We start from the raw sequence: 19778 nt of genomic DNA on the forward strand, positions 1-19778 counted from the left end.
AAAACCGGATCCGTCTCATCCGGTTCATCCGTTTTTCTATCCGTTTTTCGACGGATTACGCCGGATCAGGTTTTTAAAATTGACCCTTGTGGCCTTCCGAACGGGATTGGCTACTGGAAAACTATATATAGCATGTTCCTACAGCCCTTCTTTGACAGGTTGTAGAGAAGAAAGTGCAGGTTGGAGAGAAGAGCAAGTTACTGGCGAAGATGGATGTTGTCATTGGAAATATTACCACTAGAAGTTCTGTGACGGTTTCAGTAATGAGGGACAATTTTGCACTATACTTTATGTCACCTCAAGGCAGAGTACACTGGCAGGATGACAGAGTGTGAAAGATTTGTTCCCTAACCAAACTTGTGTACCTTCTGGACCAACAGTATATACCTTTGCCAACCAAAGTTGGCTATCTTGTCATGGTCTTACTATTTTTACCTTTAGGCCACAGGTGTGTACCTGGTTGTGTTTTATGCAAAGTATTTCACCTTTTAACAAAAGTTGTGTACATTGGTAGGAAATCACCAACAATAAACACAACTTTTTAGGTGAAATACTTTGCTTCAAACACAACCAGGAACACAACTGTGGCAAAAAGCTAAAATTTACCCACAGTTATATACCTGGTTTTGAATACCTTTTTACCTTTGAAATACCCTGTATTTAACCTTTTTTTTAAACATAGTTCGCCGCAGAAAGAAATGACAGACAACCATTGTGAAACGATAATTTAACTTTTATTTAAATTTTTTTTTTTTTTTTGTAAAATGTTTTTAAAGTGCAAAAAACTTTTTTAATAAAGGTTTTAAACCCAATGGGCATTTTTATTAAAAAACACACATTACAATTCTGTGTAGTGTGGGGTGGAAATACTGCTGGAGGGGCTGCGGGACACTTCGACACTGGGTGTGTGGAGAGAGGACTGGGATCGTGGTGGGGAAGGAACAGTTAGAGGTGATGGTGTGGAAAAAGCTACAGAATGGGTGGACATGTGGGAGGCAGAAGAGGTGGTGGGCGGTGGAGTGGAGGGTTGGGCAGGGACTGTAGGAGCAGATGATGTTGATGGAAAGTTGTGTGGGGAAGGAGTTTGGTACGGGGAAGGAGTTTGGTACGGGGCAGGTTGCTGGAAGTGGGAAGATGTCTGGTACTGGGGAGGTTGCTGGTACTGGTGAGGTTGCTGGTATGTAATAGGAGGGGGAGGATGGAAAGTGGCTGGAGGGGGTGCAGATGTAATAGGAGGGGGAGGATGGAAAGTGGCTGGAGGGGGTGCAGGTGGAGGAACTACAGTGGTGGGAGGTGGAGGTTGGGAGGTAACCTGCTGTAGAGCACCGTGGCACGAATGCATTACATGCATCTGCTGGGTAGGAGATAGCGTTTCCATGCGCTCCACAACAGACCTGAAAAAGGTGTGGTTTGGCGAAGATCTTGCTTCTGAATGCATGGTTTGCAGAAGTGTCTTCACCTCCAGAATGCTGGAGTTGATCTGCTGAAAGCCTGCGGAGATTTGCTCTGACAAGACTTTGAGACAGTTCTGGAAAGATGCATTCAGATGCAAGAACTCTGGCGCATAAGTCTTTTCCTGACCCCTCTGCCGCCGCCGCCCAGTACCCGCAGGTGTACTAGAGGTGGCAGGGGCAGAAGGGTGGGGTAAAGGGAAAGCGATCTCCTCACCAGCAGCTTCATGTAATGTAGGCGGCCACGATGCTCCTGTGCTGGTGGATGGGACAGATGGGTCGAATGTGTGGGAAGGCTGGGAAGGTGCAGATGTACTGGGGCGGTCGAAGTGTCCCTCGGTGCCGGTCTCCTCAGGGATCGCCTCAGAAGGGTCCAATCGTGCAGGCTCCTGAGTGCTGCTCACCGTGCTGTGGAATAAAGAGAAAAAAAAACAATTAAAATACTGACATGGTATGGCCCTGGCTGAAAAAAAAAAAGTTACATCTAACATTTTTTTTCACATGTGGTGTGTAATATTTACCTTCTGGTGAGCATTGTCTCCCGGAGGAACGACAGGGCTTGTGCGTACTTGTACTTGCTCCTGCGTCCTCCAGATCCACTCGGGGCCCGCATCTCTTTATTGAACTCCTTCTTGAAACGATCCCTCACAGACCGCCACCGATTCACAATTCTGTTCCCTGAAACGAGAAAGGAGTGGTTAGTATACAACATCAGTGTTTCACAAACTCCAGTCCTCATGGTCCCCAGGGGTCATGTTTTCAGGATTTCCATAGTAAATAGAAATCCTGAACACATGATCCGTGGGGACCACGAGGACTGGAGTTCGGGAAACACTGGTTTAAATCAAGCAACCGGTACTGTATAAACTTACGCTCTTTAATCTGGGCCCGAACATCGAGGTCCTCCCAGCGGCCCACAAGGAGCGAACAGATTTCCTCCCAGAGTCGTCGGGTAACGATAAGGTCAGCGTGGCGGCGGTCAGCCATATTCCAGAGCGGCTCCCTTTCTCTGACGAGATCGATGAGGTGGTCCACATCGATTCCTCCATCCTCACCATCAGAGTCGGGAGCACGCTGTGAAGGCTGTTAAAGAACAAGACAAAAATAACATAATTAGCCTCCACAAAAGAAATGAAATAAAAAGTGCAAAAAAACAAAGCAAAAATATTTATACTTACACGCTGGTGACCGCCGCGTTGCTGTCGCCGACGACCCTGGGAGGCACTGCGAGGACCTCTTGGCCGAGCACCAGATTGGGAAGACTAGAGAAGAAAACAAAAAATGTTATGTCTTTGGATGTAGGCATTTGTTTGCTGTGTGTGGTCTGCAGAACATTGTTTTCTATGTGTTGTGTGTAGTGTGATGTTGTGTTTCTGCGTTTGATGCCAAAAACTTACCAATTGTGAGCCCACTCCAGGTGTCTGTCCACCCCTTCCTTCTTCTTCTGGGAGCTCCTCTTCATCTTGTGATTCCTGTTTTGAAATAAAAGGCAATGAATAGACATATATTACAGAGATGATGGATTTTGGAAATAAAAACTTACCGTCAAACGCTGACGATGCGAGGGAGGGCTCCCAGAAGAAGATGTGCTGTCCTGTTGATGGCCAGACTCCATGGCTGTGGGTATTGCTGCTGCTGTTGCTTCTGCCAGTGATGCCATTTCTGCTGCTGCTGCTGCATCTCTTTGGCGGCTGTTGAATAAAGAGAAACAAAGGGCCAATGAATATCTTGATATTCCATGGCCCTAGTTTGGAGGAATGGGGGATTTGATAATTACCATCTCTCATCTGCTGCTGGCCTCCCCTCCTCAGCATGTTCCATTTGCTGCTCCATTTGGGGTGGTGGTGGTGCTGATGGTGCTGCAGTGGTCTCCTGCCTTCTCCTGCTGCGCTTGGTTGCTTTCTTGGGTGGCATGTTGGGTGTGGCTGTGGGTCCCACTGTCTTGCTTTTATATATGTCTTGTGGGCAGAGCTACTGAGCATGCTCAGACCAAAAAAACCGGATCCGGCCACCGGATCCGGCTTTCGCCGGATCAGGCGCATTGCGGCGCTCATAGGCTTTCATTGTGTGAAAAAGCCGGACCCGCCGGATCCGGCGTGTCCGGCTTTTTCGCCGGAGACAAAAAACGTTACAGTAGCCGTTTTTTCCAGACGCCGGATCGCGACACATTGCCGGATCCGGCGAAAACCGAATGAAACGCATGGCCATCCGGCGCGATCCGGCGCAAATGCAAGTCAATGGGGGGGAAACCGGATCCGGCATTGCATTTCGCCGGATCCGGTTTGTGTCAAAAGCGCCGGATCACGCCTGACGGCGAAAACCTGATGTGTGAAAGAGGCCTTACTAGAAAAACAATTATCAATGCAAGCTCTCTAAAGACAGGAGGGAATTTTGACAAATACGAGCTTGGAAAACAACAGAACAGTGAATGCTGCTCTGAAGTATATCACAAGCTGTAACTGGCAATTAGTACAGGATCAGTAATGTAATGTATGTACACAGGTACTGCACCAGCAGAATAGTGAGTGCAGCTCTGGAGTATAATACAGGATGTAACTCAGGATCAGTAATGTATGTACACAGTGACTGCAACAGCAGAATAGTGAGTGCAGCTCTGGAGGATAATACAGGATGCAACTCAGGATCAGTAATGTATGTACACAGTGACTGCACCAGCAGAATAGTGAGTGCAGCTCTGGAGGATAATACAGGATGCAACTCAGGATCAGTAATGTATGTACACAGTGACTGGATCAGCAGAATAGTGAGTGCAGCTCTGGAGTATAATACAGGATATAACTCAGGATCAGTAATGTATGTACACAGTGACTGCACCAGCAGAATAGTGAGTGCAGCTCTGGAGTATAATACAGGGTGCAACTCAGGATCAGTAATGTAATGTATGTACACAGTGACTGCACCAGCAGAATAGTGAGTTCAGCTCTGGGGTATAATACAGGATGTAACTCAGGATCAGTAATGTATGTACACAGTGACTGCACCAGCAGAATAGTGAGTGCAGCTCTGGAGGATAATACAGGATGCAACTCAGGATCAGTAATGTATGTACACAGTGACTGCACCAGCAGAATAGTGAGTGCAGCTCAGGGGTATAATACAGGGTGTAACTCAGGATCCGTAATGTAATGTATGTACAGAGTGACTGCACTAGCAGAATAGTGAGTGCAGCTCTGGAGTATAATACAGGGTGTAACTCAGGATCCGTAATGTAATGTATGTACACAGTGACTGCACCAGCAGAATAGTGAGTGCAGCTCTGGGGTATAATACAGGAGGTAACTCAGGATCAGTAATGTATGTACACAGTGACTGCACCAGCAGAATAGTGAGTGCAGCTCTGGAGTATAATACAGGATATAACTCAGGATCAGTAATGCAATGTATGTACACAGTGACTGCACCTGCAGAATAGTGAGTGCAGCTCTGGAGTATAATACAGGGTGTAACTCAGGATCAGTAATGTAATGTATGTACACAGTGACTGCACCAGCAGAATAGTGAGTGCAGCTCTGGGGTATAATACAGGAGGTAACTCGGGATCAGTAATGTATGTACACAGTGACTGCACCAGCAGAATAGTGAGTACAGCTCTGGGGTATAATACAGGATGTAACTCAGGATCAGTAATGTATGTACACAGTGACTGCACCAGCAGAATAGTGAGTGCAGCTCTGGAGTATAATACAGGATGTAACTCAGGATCAGTAATGTAATGTATGTACACAGTGACTGCACCAGCAGAATAGTGAGTGCAGCTCTGGGGTATAATACAGGAGGTAACTCGGGATCAGTAATGTATGTACACAGTGACTGCACCAGCAGAATAGTGAGTGCAGCTCTGGAGTATAATACAGGATGTAACTCAGGATCAGTAATGTAATGTATGTACACAGTGACTGCACCAGCAGAATAGTGAGTGCAGCTCTGGGGTATAATACAGGATGTAACTCAGGATCAGTAATGTAATGTACACAGTGACTGCACCAGCAGAATAGTGAGTGCAGCTCTGGGGTATAATACACGATTTAACTCAGGATTAGTAATGAAATGTATGTGAAGAGAAAGAAAAAAAAGACAGGTTTTGCAGAGCTCTGGAAAAGATCCAGAGACCATTAATTTTATTACTGATGGCCTTAAATTTATTCTTACCCACAATGTGTTTCAATTTGACAATAATTGGTACAGGCAGATAGAAGGCACAGTGATGGGTACGCCCGTCGCGTGTACATTTGCTAAAATATTTTTAGCAGTCTTAGAAGAAAAAGTGATATATGCAACTACTAATCCTTTTTTGAAACATAAAACTTTTCATCCGTTATGTGGACGATATTTTTATAGTTTGGGACGGATCCAGAACAGATTTTGATTCATTTGTGGAATTTCTGAATTTGTATAATTGTATGAACATGAAATTTACATCTCATTTTGGGGGTTCCCAGATAGATTTTTTGGATGTCAGATTATCATTGGAAAGTGGAATTTTGCGCACGGAAATTTTTCGCAAACCGTCAGCAACTAATTCTCTCTTGCATTATAAAACTGCACACCCTTATTATGTCAAAAATTCCCTACCTTTCAGTCAATTTCTTAGACTTAAAAAATTCAATAGCCATGAGGAGGGTTTTCGCAAACAAGCAGGTGAACTACACAGCAGATTCAGACAGAGAGGTTACCCGGTGTCTATTTTAGACTCAGCTATGTCAAGGGTTAATGATTTAGCGATCACTAATAATCAGAGCAGAAAGCAAAAAGAAAAACGTTTTGTGTTTAGTTTTACCTTTAACTCTATGGACAGACATATTAGAACTGTAATCAGACAGAGCTGGCATCTTTTGGAAGGTGATAGAGATCTATTGGACGTGGTCGGCAGAGGTCCCCTGTTTGCAAGTAAACGGAGAACTAATCTCCGAGATTTGCCGGTAAAAAATAGATATCAGGATAAACGGAACAATTGGTTGGAATCCAGTAGTCCAGTAGGGAACTACAAGTGCAAGAATTGTCCTTGGTGCCCCTTTAAGCTGAGTGGAAAAACTGTAAAAATGGGATCTGTGTATCACGAGGTAAAAGAATTGGTCTCATGTAAAGCTGCCTTTGTGGTTTTTTTTTTTTTTTGTTTTTTTTAATTGTATTATAGTACTGTAGAGGGAAATTTTTTTTATCTTCTTGTTTTTTTTTCTTTTCATTAAACAGTTTGTTTTGGTAGAGGAGTCACAAGACATGCTCAGGTGAAGGGGAGAAGTTATTATTCACACATGTGTTTTATTTGCATTACCTGTATTCTGAGCATAGGACCTGTTGAAGCGTATTGAGCGCGAAACGGCTGTTGTCCGTCTTCCAGCACATTGCTCCCGTGCCTATGCCGATGCCTTGTGTATGTAAAATAAAGTGATTGGATTCACATGAACGGTGAGTGCCATCCTATTTTTTCTTTCTCTTCATAATGAAATGTTCTGTTTTTTCAACCTGGGATTGAGCACCTGTTCCAAGTGGGATTAAGGTGTCTTTTTATTAACGTGAAAAATATATGTGCAGACATCCAGGGTATTTTTCCACACAACGGTGCCGGATATCTATTTTCTTAATTTGTGGACAATGTAATGTATGTACACAGTGACTGCACCAGCAGAATAGTGAGTGCAGCTCTGGGGTATAACATAGTAACATAGTAACATAGTTATTAAGGTTGAAGGGAGACTTTAAGTCCATCTAGTTCAACCCATATCCTATCCTAACTTGCCCTAACATGTTGATCCAGAGGAAGGCAAAAAAAACCCATGCGGCAAACAGTAAGCTTCACATTGGGGAAAAAAATTCCTTCCCGACTCCACATACGGCAATCAGACTAGCTCCCTGGATCAACGCAATATTAAGGAAACTAGTGTATATACCCTGTAATATTATACTTTTCAAGAAAGGCATCCAGTCCCTTCTTAAATTTTAGTAGGGAATCACTCATTACAACATCATATGGCAGAGAGTTCCATAGTCTCACTGCTCTTACAGTAAAGAATCCGCGTCTGTGAGTATGCTTAAACCTTCTTTCCTCCAGACGTAGAGGATGCCCCCTTGTCCCCGTCACAGGTCTAAGAGTAAAAAGATCATTAGAAAGGTCTTTGTATTGTCCCTGCATATATTTATACATTGTAATAAGATCACCCCTAAGCCTTCGATTCTCCAAACTAAATAACCCCAAGTGTAATAACCTGTCTTGGTATTGCAGACCCCCTAGTTCCCTAATAACCTTGGTCGCTCTTCTCTGCACCCGCTCCAGTTCAGCTATGTCTTTCTTATACACCGGAGACCAGAACTGTACACAGTATTCTAAGTGTGGTCGCACTAGTGACTTATATAGAGGTAAAATTATGTTCTCCTCATGAGCATCTATGCCTCTTTTAATGCATCCCATTATTTTATTTGCCTTTGCAGCAGCTGCCTGACACTGGCCACTAAATGTGAGTTTGTCGTCCACCCATACACCCAGGTCTTTTTCAGTGACATTTTTGCCCAGTGTTTTGCAATTAAGCACATAATTACCGTATATACTCGAATATAAGCCGAGATTTTCAGCCCAAAAAATTGGGCTGACAGTCCCCCTCTCGTCTTATATTCGAGTCATATACAAAGGGGGTCAGAGGGGGAGGGGGGCGGGGGTGTCAGGTCATACTTACCCGTCCTGACGCTGTGTCTTGAGCCCCCAGCTTCTCCCCGTGCTCTCTCTTCCTGCCTTCAGCGGTCACGTGGTGCCGCTCATTAAAACTCATGAATATGCGCATATTCATGAGTTTTAATGAGCAGTACTACATGACTGCTGAAGGCAGGAAGAGAGAGCACGGGGAGAAGCTGGGGGCTCAAGACACAGCGTCAGGACGGGTAAGTACAGCGATACTCACCTGTCCTGCGTCCATGGCTGCTTGCTGCTGTCTGTCATCAGTCAGTGACTTCAGACAGCAGAGGGCGCGGTGACGTGGTTAGTGTGCGCCGCGCCCCCTGCAGTCTGAACGTCACTGACTGATGACGTGGCAGATAGCGGTGAGCAGCCATGGACGCAGGACACGTGAGTATCTCAGGTGCCAGCAGTGACACCGGCACCTGACACCCAGCGATGGAGAGGTGAGTATGTCATTTTTTTTATTTTTACATGCAGCAGCAGCAGCATATGGGGGAACAATCTATAGAGCTTCTTATGAGGGCAGCATATGGGGGAATAATCTGGAGCTTCTTCTGGGGTCAGCATATGCGGGAACAATCTATGGAGCTTCTTATGGGGACACCATATGGGGGAATAATCTATGGAGCATTTCCCACCCTAGGCTTATACTCGAGTCAATAAGTTCTCCCAGTTTTTTGTGGCAAAATTAGGGGGGTCGGCTTAAACTCGGGTCGGCTTATACTCGAGTATATACGGTATACATCTTATTCGTTCTACCCAAGTGCATGACCTTACATTTATCCCCATTAAAGCTCATTTGCCATTTATCATCCCAGGCTTCTAGTTTACATAAATCCTCCTGTAATATAAAATTGTCCTCCTCTGTATTGATTACCCTGCAGAGTTTAGTGTCATCTGCAAATATTGAAATTCTACTCTCTATGCCCCCTACAAGGTCATTAATAAATATGTTAAAAAGAAGCGGGCCCAGAACTGACCCCTGTGGTACTCCACTGCTAACCATGACCCAGTCCGAGTGTGCGCCATTAATAACCACCCTTTGTTTCCTATCCCTGAGCCAGCTCTTAACCCACCTACACATATTTTCCCCTATCCCCATTGTTCTCATTTTATGTATCAACCTTTTGTGTGGCACCGTATCAAAAGCTTTTGAAAAGTCCATGTATATCACGTCCACTGCATTCCCTTGGTCCAGTCCTGAACTTACCTCTTCATAAAAGCTTATCAGATTAGTCTGACAGGAACAGTCCCTTGTAAACCCATGTTGATATTGGGTCATGAGGTTATTCTTCTCCAGATACTCCAGTATAGTATCTCTTAGAAAACCCTCCAGGATTTTACCCACAGTTGAGGATAAACTTTCTGGCCTATAATTTCCAAGTTCAGCTTTTGTCCCCTTTTTGAATATTGGCACCACATTTGCTATACGCCAGTCCTGTGGTACATACCTTGTTATTATGGAATCTTTAAAGATTAAAAATAATGGATGTAACTCAGGATTAGTAATGTAATGTATGCACACAGTGACTGCTCTAGCAGAATAGTGAGTGCAGCACTGGAGTATAATACAGGTTGTAACTCAGGATCAGTAATATAATGTATGTACACAGCGACTGCACCAGCAGAAAAGTGAGTGCAGCTCTGGAGTATAATACAGGATGTAACTCAGGATTAGTAATGTAATGTATGTACACAGTAACTGCACCAGCAGAATAGTGAATGCAGCTCTGGAGTATAATGCAGGATGTAACTCAGGATTAGTAATGTAATGTGTGTACACAGTGACTGCTCTAGCAGAATAGTGAGTGCAGCTCCGGAGTATAATACAGGATGTAACGCAGGATTAGTAATGTAATGTACGTACACACAGACTGCTCTAGCAGAATAGTGAGTGCAGCTCTGGAGTATAATACAGGATGTAACTCAGGATTAGTAATGTAATGTATGTACACAGTGACTGCTCTAGCAGAATAGTGAGTGCAGCTCTGGAGTATAATACAGGATGTAACTCAGGATCAGTAATGTAATGTATGTACACAGTGACTGCTCTAGCAGAATAGTGAGTGCTGCTCTGGAGTATAATACAGGATGTAACTCAGGATCAGTAATATAATGTATGTACACAGTGACTGCTCTAGCAGAATAGTGAGTGCAGCTCTGGAGTATAATACAGGATGTAACTCAGGATTAGTAATGTAATGTATGTACACAGTAACTGCACCAGCAGAATAGTGAATGCAGCTCTGGAGTATAATGCAGGATGTAACTCAGGATTAGTAATGTAATGTGTGTACACAGTGACTGCTCTAGCAGAATAGTGAGTGCAGCTCCGGAGTATAATACAGGATGTAACGCAGGATTAGTAATGTAATGTACGTACACACAGACTGCTCTAGCAGAATAGTGAGTGCAGCTCTGGAGTATAATACAGGATGTAACTCAGGATTAGTAATGTAATGTATGTACACAGTGACTGCTCTAGCAGAATAGTGAGTGCAGCTCTGGAGTATAATACAGGATGTAACTCAGGATCAGTAATGTAATGTATGTACACAGTGACTGCTCTAGCAGAATAGTGAGTGCTGCTCTGGAGTATAATACAGGATGTAACTCAGGATCAGTAATATAATGTATGTACACAGTGACTGCTCTAGCAGAATAGTGAGTGCAGCTCTGGAGTATAATACAGGATGTAACCCAGAATCAGTACAGGATCAGTAATGTAATCATAATAGAATCATATTGCCAGGTCAGTTTTACCATATAGTGAACATGATAAATAAAAAACAAAATAAAAATAAAAAACAATTGTGAAATTGCATTTTTTTTGCAATTTAACTGCACTTGGAATTTTTTTTCCTATTTTCCAGCACAGAACATGCTAGAATGAATGGTGTCGTTCAAAACTACAACTCATCCTGAAAAAAGCAAGCACTCTTCTGGTTATATAGCCAGAAAAATAAAAAAAAAGATCTGGCTCTTGGAAGAAGGGGACATGAAAATGGAAAAATAGAAAATCGTCATGTCATGAAGGGGATAAAAGGTGAAATGCTGCTATGATGCTATTGTATTAATGATTGTTCTATGGGCACAGAATGATCGACGGCCTGTATAAATGTAACATGTCTACAAAGTAATGTAAATAGTAAAATAATAAGGTTTAATGGTGAACATACAAACAAAGAGATCAGATTGCCACTCTCTCGGCTGTTTCTGATACCCCGTCATAATGCTACTCTCCATTATCTGCTCTGAACTCTGGCCACAATTTGGGACGTTAGGTATCCATATTCTTCTTTGCAGTACAATAGCCTCCGGCATGTCTCTGCTGCCAATCTCTGAGATTCTCTAATCCTCTCTTTTTATGAAAATATAGGTATAATTTCTAATTCCGTGATGTTTACAGAATGGGAAAATATCAACAAAGATAATAAAAGTGGAATGTCGTCAATGTATCGCTTCGCCCAGATTTGCTGGTCCTAAAGATCTAAGGCAATTTATCCACTAAGTGTCGCCAGAACTGATCTTTTCGAGAGAGAGTGTCACCACTCAGATCCAAGAGAAGACTGATTCCGGACCTTAGGTAGCGTAAAGTACCATGTAAGTTTCTTCAAATGAAAGATCACATCCAGCAAGAAATATAATTTCTACAAACACATCCACTTGAATGCAGCCTGAAAGGGAACTTGACAGCTGATACATGTTGACCGATCCATGGACAGCATGTATCAGGCACTGGCTGTAGGATTTCATGCATGTTTAGACTAGCTGGAAAGATGGGTCCCTGGCGGCTTCTTCCAGTCTGCTGCCAATGACTCACAGGTCTTTCTCTAGGGAGAGATCTGTCTCTCCAGGGCGGAAGGCGAGAGGAAGTCACCAGGGACAGATCTTTCCAAGTAGTCCCACATTCGGTTTGATCCCCTGCTCTTTTATCCCATGAAATGATCTTTTCTGTAGTGTAAAAGATCATGACCTCTGCGGCACATCATCCTGTGTAATCAGGACTCGCACTACTGAGAACAACGGCAGCCAATGTGCCCTGAGCTGTTACAGAGCTCTCAGTGTACGTCATTTGCTGCATTCTGCTGTATAAATAGGCTATTAAACGGACGCCAATTGGTAAAAGTTTATCGATTAGATGTTTAGTGCCTCCGGTTGTCCATGTAAATTGACTCTTGTACAGTTTAGGTACAGAATAAATATTTGCATCCATTAATTTATCGCTGACGTCTTAACTGATTGAAGCCATTTTCTTTGTTTCTACTCCATCTTGTCAAACCTTCTTGCCAACGTCCTAAAGCCTTGACTTGATCACTGCAGAGTTTGCCATTCCTGGCAAATATGCTTCCACCTGCTGAATACAGACATGAACCACCATTAACGTCCTCCCACCAATTCATTATAATTACACGTCCTCCCCCAATCCATTATAATTACACGTCTGTCACAGTCCAATTCTTGGATCTGTGTCAGATTCTGGATTCCCTCATTTAAATCCTTTTTATTTCCTTTCAGGCCTTTGGGAACTTAATATGGGTTTTTTGCCCCCGGTGGCCAAAAGTGTTATTATATGTCTGTTGTTTTCCCTGCTGATGTGACCACTCCCTTGGCTATATAAGGTCACATGGTGTATCAGCAGGCTTGGTAATAGCAGTTCCTTTTTGGATTCCAACCACGGTGAAGTGAGCTGCTGGGTTTGAGGTGTTGAGCCACTGCTGAAACCTGGTGAAGTTAGCAGCGGGCTCTGAGGTGTCGAGCCACTGCTGAAAGTTTATCTGGTGCTGAACTCTGCTGCCTGGTGACTGCAGCAGAGAAAGATGGTGAAGGTGGCAGCTGGCTCTGAGGTGTCGAGCAACTGCTGAAAGCTAATCGGGTGATGAACTCTGCTGCCTGATGACTGCAGTAGAGAAAGATAAGTGTTTTGGTGTTTTCCCCTTTTTACTTGGTGTGTATTAGTGCAGCGGTGGGACCAGTGTCCGCACTATTCAGTTCCCTAGCAAGCAAGGGATAGGTGCAGGGATAGTGAGGGATTCAGGTATCCTGCTCGGAGACAGATGAAGAGCCTGTATAGGGAACGTTAGAAGTGTTCAGGGACACTGCCTCAAGGGAGTGCAGGAGGTCTCTACAACCCCGTTCCCTATTGCAGGGCCCACCATTGTAACTGTTTCCCCGGTGTTTCCCCTTTTGTCTTGTTGATTCAGTTACCGATCTGCGGGTCGTGTCTCACAGGACAGGTACACGTGACAACGTCCTCCCCAATTCATTATAATTACACGTCCTCCCCCAATTCATTATAATTACACGTCCTCCCCAATTCATTATAATTACACGTCCTCCCTCAATTCATTATAATTACACGTCCTCCCCAATTCATTATAATTACACGTCCTCCCTCAATTCATTATAATTACACGTCCTCCCCAATTCATTATAATTAAACGTCCTCCCCCAATTCATTATAATTACACGTCCTCCCCAATTCATTATAATTACATGTCCTCCCCCAATTCATTATAATTACACGTCCTCCCCAATTCATTATAATTACACGTCCTCCCCCAATTCATTATAATTACACGTCCTCCTCCAATTCATTATAATTACACGTCCTCCCCCAATTCATTATAATTACATGTCCTCCCCAATCCATTATAATTAAACGTCCCCCGCCAATTCATAATAATTACATACCCACCAATTCATAATTTCCTCCTTCCCACCCCATCCTCAATTCATTATAATTACACGTCCTCCCCCAATTCATTATAATTACACGTCCTCCCCCAATTCATTATAATTACACGTCCTCCCCCAATTCATTATAATTACACGTCTTCCTCCAATTCATTATAATTACACGTCCTCCCCAATTCATTATAATTACACGTCCTCCCCAATTCATTATAATTACACGTCCTCCCCCAATTCATTATAAATACACGTCCTCCCCAATTCATTATAATTACATGTCCTCCCCCAATTCATTATAATTACACGTCCTCCCCAATTCATTATAATTACACGTCCTCCCCCAATTCATTATAATTACACGTCCTCCTCCAATTCATTATAATTACACGTCCTCCCCCAATTCATTATAATTACACGTCCTCCCCAATCCATTATAATTAAACGTCCCCCGCCAATTCATAATAATTACATACCCACCAATTCATAATTTCCTCCTTCCCACCCCATCCTCAATTCATTATAATATAACGTCCTCTCTCCCACCCCCAATTAATTATATATTATGGTCCTCTTTCCCACTCCCCACCCCCAATTTATTTACTTCAGCAAAAAAAAAAAAATGACTTGCTTTACCTGGCGATCCTGTGTGGCTCTGCGTCCTTCCTTTTGTGATTAGCTCGTACATGCTGAACGACACAGATGACGTCAACGCGTCTGCGGAGCCATAGAGAAGGCAACACTCCATCTTCCTGCCCACCGATAAGCACCGCCAATGGTACCACAAAAAATATTATGAGGGCTTTCTGACCCTGGGAAGTAGCCCAGATTGCCCTCATTATATTCTGCCCCTGAGTATAAGAATTCATAATGTCGCAGCTTTGTGCAGTAAAATAATCCCGCTCGTGTTGCGTTGGATCAGTAAACCAGCTAAAGATTAATTGCTTGGAGATTGTAAAGTCTGAATGTCAGACTGCGATTTATACCAGTCTTCATGTAACTTTTTCTGGACTGGCTGAAGCTTATTCAAACCCGCTGCGCTATACAACTAATGGTCCCAAGAGTCTTGAATTGTTCAGAGTGCTTAAAATTTAGCAAAGTACACGCACCACTTTATGCTCAATTCAGCAGGAGACTATTATCTGCATTTTATATTCTGTATCCTACTGTGTTTTATAAGTCTCGCTACAATAAGAATTTATAATTTTCATCCAACCTACAATTATATATCTAGGACACATATGGAAATATTATTTTTGAGACGCTTATAAATCCACACAACTGTCAAACAAAGGAAAAGCATAACAAGAACATTTTTGTCTATGTGACTAATCAAATAATAGGATATTCTTCATTTCTTTTGTGTTCCTAAATCAAAATAATTCCATCTAAATAATCTTTATAGGTTACACCTAATTAAGCTTTCCTTAAATAATAAGGGTCCAGAAGTTCTACACCGAAGACCAGTTTATCGGCATAAATGAGCCCATTTAGACCGCTTTTAAACATAAAGCACTTGTGGCTTGATGCCCTCATTCTCAACAAGTTAAAACTAGAGTTGAGCGAAACAGGTCGGCCAGATTCTTAAGTCGTCGACTTATGCCAAAGACCTCAGCATGATGTCGGTCATGCGGTCGGCAAAACAAGCGCCAAAGTCGGGTTTCCCAGAATGCTTGCACGTGACTTTTTTTTCAGCCAATGAGCAAGGACGTACACTGTGGGCAACGAGATGACATGTGCAGCATCCGGGGGGAGAGAGAGAGAGATAGAGAGAGTCGGACAACCGACTTTTCCCGATTTCGTTCGACTCGACTTTTGAGAGAGTCAAGTTTCATGAAACCCGACTCGACCCTAAAAAAGGCAAAGTCGCTCATCTCTAGTTAAAACTGCTTTTCCCTCACATACCAGTCTAATATGTACAGGAACTATCTCAATTAGCAAGCTCTGTAACTGGTCATTCACGCTTTTGTAGTGGGTGGTTCTTTTTTGTTGGAATTCTACCAGCACTATGGGTTCTAGATGTTCCTTCCCTACAGTCTTCTCAGCAGGCATTACTCCTGCCATTGTCCAATAGCTTTTTTGCCCTGAAATGCCTTTTTTTGCTAATTAAAACACAATTTTTAATTAATATTTTTGTCATCTATTTTTTCTTTTCTGATTGTATAATTTTGTTAGTTTAGTTTTTGCCCATTATTATTGGTTTGATCATCTTATATCAGCTACCATTACATTCAGAGGAATGCTTTACTGCAGTCACAAAGATAATAGGGAACAATAGTGCAGAGGGATTTGTACATTGAAAGGGAGGAAGCGAGCTGTGCCCATCATGCATTGTGAGTAGTGGATCCAGTGCTATCTATATCTAGGTTTTACCTTTTATTTTAATTCCACCAGTGATAATAATGAAATGACTGCAGAGAAGTGATCTCTACATAATAGGAACAATCATGCTCAGCGACCAAAGTAAAAACTGCAAAAGCCTAAAAATAAAAAATGTATATTTAGAATTTAAAGAGGACATATCACCTCCTACGAAAATGTATCAGGTAAAATAAGACCAAAATATAACTCTTTCTCAAATATATACCGTGTAACTAGGACAAGCAAAACATTTTCTCATTAACTTTAGCATAAAATCTCTAGGCATTTAAGAGAAGAAGACAGAAATTGGCTCACCGCTGTCTCACTATATTGATGGCTTTGTGAGACTTTCTTTTTTTGAGCTGAGAGATACCGCTGCGTGAGAGAGACTATTTGCAGCATGTAAACACATAGATGATTTGTGCCACTGTTCGTGCTGGATATGATGAAATATGAATCATTATATGATGAGTTCCTGTGTATTATGGAGCGGCAGGAGGAAGAAGTTAGAAGAAACAGTTATAGAAGTAAAACCTGACTCAGCTTTTCGTCAATGTGTCAGCTGTGGGATCCATGTGTATGTAGTGAGCGACTTTGTCTAACCCTTGTATATGTAGTAAGAGATTTAGTTCAATCCTTTAGAAGCAGCTATGTTCTCCATAGGAGATTAAACCTTTAGAAGCAGCTATGTTCTCCAGAGGAGATTAAACTTTTAGAAGCAGCTATTTCTTCTAGTACATAAACCCTTTAACTTTCTCCTTTACCTAGGCTTCATAATACACAGAGACATTTTGACATGATGTAAACTTCAGTTTTACTTTTCGAAAATTTATGAGAAAAATGGGCCAAAGGATTCTCTATTTGTATTCTATGGAGCAGCATCTCAAGAAGATGGTGAAACAGTCAAATTTATTTTTTTCACTCTGAATCCTGTAGATCTGAGCACAAGGCATTGTTAACCAATCAGATGCTGTAACAGCTGGTACCTCTCAGAAAGAAAAGAGGCATCTCGTGACTGTCATGCTGCAAGACGCCTGGAGCAGTGTGCATGCGCACCAAACTATCATGCCTGCCATGTCTGGTATGCCGCATGACTCCTGGAGCTGTGTGCACATGCACTGAACTATCATGCCCGTTACGTCTTATGCAGCAAGATCCCTAGAAGCAGTGTGCACACGCACCTCGTGACTGTTGTGCTGCAAGATGCCTGAAGCAGTGTGCACGCGCGCCTCATCTTATGGCTGCCTGCCATTGCCAGTGCGCATGTGCGTTTTACCTCATGGCTACACGCCGTTGCTGTGTGACCAGCCATCTCTGCTCTGCCTGCAGCAATCCTCTCTGTGTTCCTGGACTCCCTGATCATGTGACCCTCTCTATATCCAGCAGTATCTGATCCAGCAATCCTTCCTATAGTCCTGGACTCCCTGATCATGTTACTTCCCTGCATAGCTGCTTGGTCTGCTCGGTCGCTCCCTGTATTCTGTGCCCCTGCACTCTGCCCTGTCGTGCATCTCTGCACACGCTCTGTGCTTGTATTCTGCCTCTTGTCCTGTGCCATGTCCTGTGTCGTCTTTCGTCCCATGTTTGTCCTTGTTATCCTTAGACTTGTAGTACTTCCTCTGTTCTCTGCCTTTGCCTGTTTCGCTATGTCTTGTCTAAGCTCTCCTTTGCCTTGTTGTTCATCCTATGTTCCGTGTCTAGTCTCAAGGCTTGCCTTGACCCGGCTCTGGGCTTCGACCTACGCTCCGCTGCTAGACTCTGTCCTATGGTGCTCTCTAGCACACTCCCTGACTAGTCTCAAGGCTCTGCCTTGACCCGGCTCTGGGCTTCGGCCTACGTTCCGCTGCTTGCTCTGTACTCTGTTTTATGTCTCTGCTATGGTGTCTCTAGCACACTCCCTGACTAGTCTCAAGGCTCTGCCTTGACCCAGCTCTGGGCTTCGGCCTACGCTCCGCTGCTAGTTCTATGTCATTGTACCCGGCTCTGGGCTCTAGCATACGCTCTGCTTCTCTTCTCTTGTACCCGGCTCTGTGCTACTGCCTACGTTCCGCTCTCTGTCCTGAACCCTGCCCCTGGCGTGCCCTCTGCATGCGCAGGACCTTGCCTTGAACTCTGTGTCTAGTCTCCATTTTGCACCTCTCGTACTAGGCTTTACCGTGCCGTCTCGCATGGGTCTCTGTCCTGTACCTTTGCCTAGCCCTGCCTTGTGGCTGCGTGCTCTCTTGCACGCACCTGGTTGTCCCATGCCCGCCTGTTTGTGCCTCAGCCGTGCCGCTCTAGTCGTGCCCACCTGTCTGTGCCTCAGCCGTGCTTGCCGTCCAGTGCTATTGTGGTTTCCGCCTGTCTGTGCCTCAGCCGTGCTGCCTCTAGTCGTGCCCGCCTGCCTGTGCCTCCAGCCGGTACTGCCTGCCGGTGCCCCAGTCGTGTTTCCCGTGCTCCCTTGCACTCACGCTGTTTCTCGCACTGTGCGTTTTCGTGCCACTCATGCACAAGTCTTTCGCTTTCCTTGCTTTGTCCTGAACCTAGTCTCTCTGTCATGTTCTGAGTTCCATGACCTGTCTTGAATCTTTGTCTTGCTTGTACCTTGCTCTGTGCTCTGCTCTTTGTCTGGAACCCTGACCATGGCATGCCCCTCTGCACGTGCAGGAAATCTGTCCTGAACTTCAAAGCCCAACGTGTTCTCTAGCACGTGTGGGACCTGTCGCTAACCATGTACTTTGGCGTGCCTCCTAGCACGGCCAGGACCATTCTTTGTACCGTGCCCCTGTCGTGCCTCTGGCATGCGCAGGACCTTGAATCTTGAATCCTGGCGGCTTCCTTAGCGCGCCCAGGACCTTAGACCTTGAACCCTGGCGTGTCCCCTATACACGCACCATGCCTAGTGTGTTGAACTCTGCCTTGCACCTTGCTCTGGACCCTAGTGTGCCCATAGCACGCACCCTGCCTTGAATTTAGCCTTGGACCCTGGTGTGTTCCCTAACACACACCATGTCTTGAACACTGTCGTGCCTCCTTGACTGAACCCTGGTTTGCTTGCCGGATGCCCGGATCCTGCCGATCACCATCAGAGCTCCGGAAGCTGATGACCCTGTTGATCGCTGCCTGCTGTCCGGAGTCCGACGTCATCGTGCCTTTGCCTGTACCCAGGCATGCCATCTAGCACGTACCATGCCATGGACCTTGGCATGCCCTCACACGCACCTTGCTGTGTTTCCCTGTGTTATCACATCTTGCACCTGATGTTACCCTGAAGTTTTCCTTAATGAGGATACCTTGAACTCACGTCTTGTCTTGTTTCCTGCACGTCCCTTGTTGTCAGACACTCACATTGTGTCTTCCTTGAGCCGGCCGTCTGGTCCCAGCAGTCGTGGTGGCTCACCCACTTGGTCTTGCCCCTGACACTCCCTGTATAAAGGGTGGTTCCTCACAAGGTCAGCTCACCCTCGGTGGGTGGGTGCCACGGCCCAGAGGGTCCACTCTAAAGAAAAAGTCGACTCAGCTGAAGCTGACTCGTCACAGAAACCATCTGATTTGTTAATGGCATGCATTTGAAAAAAGTCTAAAAATTTCATCTTTTGAAGCTTTTT

At 44.2% G+C, this 19778-nt stretch overlaps 1 long non-coding RNA gene across 4 annotated transcripts in view; it reads left to right on the plus strand.

Moving 5' to 3' along the window:
• The window catches only part of LOC141095719 (uncharacterized), a 92303-nt gene that overhangs the window by 34404 nt on the left and 38121 nt on the right, over window positions 1-19778 (plus strand). For 2 of the 4 annotated variants that reach the window (XR_012233457.1, XR_012233458.1), the window contains exons 1-3: window positions 6686-6878; window positions 11013-11185; window positions 11519-11742. This is a non-coding gene — a long non-coding RNA (uncharacterized lncRNA). Of the gene's footprint in view, window positions 1-6685; window positions 6879-11012; window positions 11186-11518; window positions 11743-19778 lie in introns of those variants that run through there. The other 2 variants (XR_012233460.1, XR_012233459.1) reach the window with 2 other exon arrangements.

The sequence above is a fragment of the Dendrobates tinctorius genome, unplaced genomic scaffold, assembly GCF_039654945.1.
Source record: "Dendrobates tinctorius isolate UK_male_01 unplaced genomic scaffold, ASM3965494v1 ptg000070l, whole genome shotgun sequence".
Lineage (NCBI taxonomy): Eukaryota > Metazoa > Chordata > Amphibia > Anura > Dendrobatidae > Dendrobates > Dendrobates tinctorius.